A 3,563-nucleotide genomic window follows, 5' to 3' on the forward strand; every position below is an offset into this window, starting at 1 on the left:
TGTAAGTGTTTCCCTTAAATCCTGATGTAAATCAACTCATCTGCAACAATATGACCAGTATTATTATTATAGATTATTATCAATATGACTTTTTTAAGTTTTCACATAAACATCAGCAATAATGCAAATGACAGAAATATATTTTGAAGAAAAACAAATAATGAAAACATTAAAACACTTTGACCCCTCCCTTTCCTTAAGTAAGAATAAAAGCCATGAAATATATAAAATAATAATAATAATGATAAATATTTTTAAATAATGAATTTGATAAATAATTGTGAATGAAGTGAATTGGTTTTGTTCTTCACTTAAAAATGACATCAGTCAGCTATCATGTGTAAATAAAGTATAAATTGAAAATAATTTTGCTATATCAAACTTTAAACTGTTCACTTTAATTTATTTCAAATAATTTTTTCTCAAATTTCTCTAAAAGCTTCTTTTAATGGCTCCTATTTATTTATTTATCTCTATTTATTCATTTTTCTTTTGGGTCTTTTCTCAATACAATATATGTGTCTCTGGTGCAGACATTACTGTACAGTCCAACACTTGCTGAGCTCAGGGTTTTATAAACAAATAAAGTGCTACTATATACGTAACAAAGACTAATCTGTTCATTTGTTGTTTATTTGTATTTCTTGTTGTTTCATACGTAAAAAGGTTTTTCAGGAACTCACTGAAGGTATTTTTTTTTTTTTCCACAATATCTTTATTTGAGTTTTATAGCAGCACAAGATAATCATAGTACAAACAATCATGACATGTACAGCCTAGCCATGGCCGTATGTCATTTCTTATAGATTAGCTGCCAAATATAGTAAAAACACAGCTTAAAACAAAACAATCACAATAGAAACACAGAACGAACAATATGCTTCTCTTGTTATTAGACAGATTACCAACACAATGTAATGGATTGTGAAATAATAGTAATGATAATGATAAACTACGGGCTTTTAAAAGTAACAACAAAAAATATATATATATATATAATGATTATAATAATAATAATAATAATAACTGTAATAGCGAAAAAGATATTAACATTCACAATTTTGGAAATTGCCATACCCACAGTTTGACATCAGTTTGGTTTTCTGTTAAGTCTGAGTCTGTTCTTTTCCATAGTAATGAAATAAATTTTTTGGCATTTAACAAACTTAGATCTATAAGTGCTTTTTCATACTTACTGAAGTTATGTTTCTCTGGATAAAGGCCCAGCAAGAAAAGCTTAGGATCCAATGATATTGATTTGGAAACAATCTTTTCGATTATTACTCCACTGAAGGTATTTTACTGTACGATTCAGTGAGGCTGTTCACTGACACTAGATATATTTAATGGATTTTATTTGACTTCATTTCTCCTCATGAATGAATATAATATATAATGAATATACGACCAGAGAGTCATGGGTCATCATGATGTTTTGACAAAGTGAATCAGGTGACGTCTTCAGCTGGTTTCCCATGAACAGGTCAACAGTAGATACATAAGTGGCCTGGAGGGGGCGCTGTCCCACTGCTGACTCCTCTGTGAAGGTGAAGTCAGTGATAAACTCAGGTGATGATCAGCAGTGAGCAGGAAGAGCCTTCATCAACCGGAGCTCAAGCCTCCACGTCACTAACTATTTAAATACAACATTTACACCTGGAGAAAAGATGTGACGCATGTTGCTCTGTTTGTGTAACAGTCACGACTGATACTGAAGAGCTGAGAACAGAGGGTCTGACTTCTACCTCTGTTTGGTTTTTCAGTTCAATCTAGATTTCATAAGATTTTCTAAAGTGATGATAAACTCTGCCACAGCAGCAGCAAAATGAAAAGCAGCATCAGGTGTTCAAACCTGCTTCAAACATCAACAGTGGAGTTGGATTTCTCTTGTTGCAGCAGTTTGCAGCGTTCACAGCTCCAGTCAGTCCAGGAGCATTTAGCCTGTAGCACAGAGCCCAGCTGACGTTTGTCTTTTATTTCTTTCCTCCTTGTTTTCATTTGAAAAGTGAAACACTGGAGTAAATTATTGCTTCATGTTCACTGTGTCGTGTTGTTCTATGGTCTGTCCTGACAGTAGGTCTGATTTGTGCCAACACTAATGTGCACGCCTGAAACTCAACAAAACATCTTATTGGAAATGGACTTTAAAAGATTACAAGATGTTTCCTCCATCTCTTCTAATGAGCAGATATTACTGCAAACTGATCATCTGAAATAAATCCCCTGTTAGTTCTTCTGTTGGTCCTCCACAGTCCACACTGAGAGACTGTACTGCTGCACGTCAGCTGGAGGGTTGAACCACTGGAGGGAGCAGTTCACCACATTTATTCCCTGTAACATCAAGACAACAACACTTGGATTTGTTTGTTTGATGTTGACATTTTAATCAGAACTGTCACACAAAACAAAAGAAGAAGAAAAAGACGCTGCTGTTTCTCCACACGAGCTCCAGAGTATCTGATCTGTAGCTCACAGTGACCTCTGACCTCCAGAAAAGATCTACATCTCTGCTCATCACGTCACATGAGTCTATAAAACATTTACAGAGTGTGAGCAGTTTAAGTTCTAACACTCCTGTCATATGTGAACACACTGAGAAACCAAAATAAAGTGTCTCCTCTCAGCCTCCGTCCTCTGTCACAGGCTGAAATGAGAAGATTTTACTTTCACTTTCGTTAGTAACCTCAGTCAGTCAGTTTGACCCAGATTTAAGTGACGTACACGCTCAGACTTAATTCTCATTGGCTCAGATGGACACTGATGTTCACACCTCTGCTTTGTCCTGTTGCTGGAGCTGGAAGTTCAGTGTAGTGATGTGAATTCTGGCGTTGTGCCAAACAGTGATTTCCGTCCGCGGGAGCGCGCGCAGCCTGTTAAAACTGAAAAGCGCAGTTTCTGTGCCTCTACAGCTGTTTTCATCTGGATCAAACAGCCATTACGAACAAGTACACTAACTCTACGTCCGAGCTAATAGTGATGTTATTGTATGTGCGAGACGATAACGTTGATTTCAACAGAATTTGCGGCCTTAAACGTGTTTGCTGTTTATAGTGTAATCAGGCGTGATATTGTACTGTACATACAGTCAATAATGTTATTTTTATGTTTGTGTGTCTGTTATGTCTGATATCCTTGTTAAATAGACTGTAATTAACATGATGTATGCAATAAAGACATTTGGGACTGAAAGGGTTTTTCTGCCCCAAAATTACTTCAAATCACTCACCACAATCATGATTTGAAGATTATACCATAACCAGCACTTTTCACTAGTTCAAGACTCTGTAAAGGGCCAATGCAACACATACAAGGCAGGTTTTTACTTGCCAAAAATTGATTCCAGCTGCTAATGTTGGACTCAAAGGGATTTTCTGCCTCAAAATGTCTTCATGTAACTCATCAGAGTTATATTTAGAAGATTATACCATAATCAGTACTCTCCAACATTGACCTATTAGTATGTGTGGTGTGCACATATATCACTTAAAGAAGAAGTTCAGCCTATCACTCTGCTTTGTGTTAATTTACATAAAAAGAAAAAGGAAAAAAAACGTCTCTCCGAC

The 3,563-nt window shown here is 35.8% G+C and overlaps 1 protein-coding gene across 1 annotated transcript in view; it reads left to right on the forward strand.

Annotated features, from left to right (window-relative positions):
* Nucleotides 1-3,550: 3,550 nt before the first annotated feature.
* The window catches only part of LOC130183878 (major histocompatibility complex class I-related gene protein-like), an 8,411-nt gene continuing 8,398 nt past the window's right edge, over nucleotides 3,551-3,563 (forward strand). The window contains exon 1 of the mRNA XM_056399620.1: nucleotides 3,551-3,563. This exon is cut by the window's right edge and continues 136 nt beyond it. The gene's annotated coding sequence lies outside the window, so the exon portion shown is untranslated.

Source organism: Seriola aureovittata, chromosome 16 (genome assembly GCF_021018895.1).
Source record: "Seriola aureovittata isolate HTS-2021-v1 ecotype China chromosome 16, ASM2101889v1, whole genome shotgun sequence".
Classification (NCBI taxonomy): Eukaryota; Metazoa; Chordata; class Actinopteri; order Carangiformes; family Carangidae; genus Seriola; species Seriola aureovittata.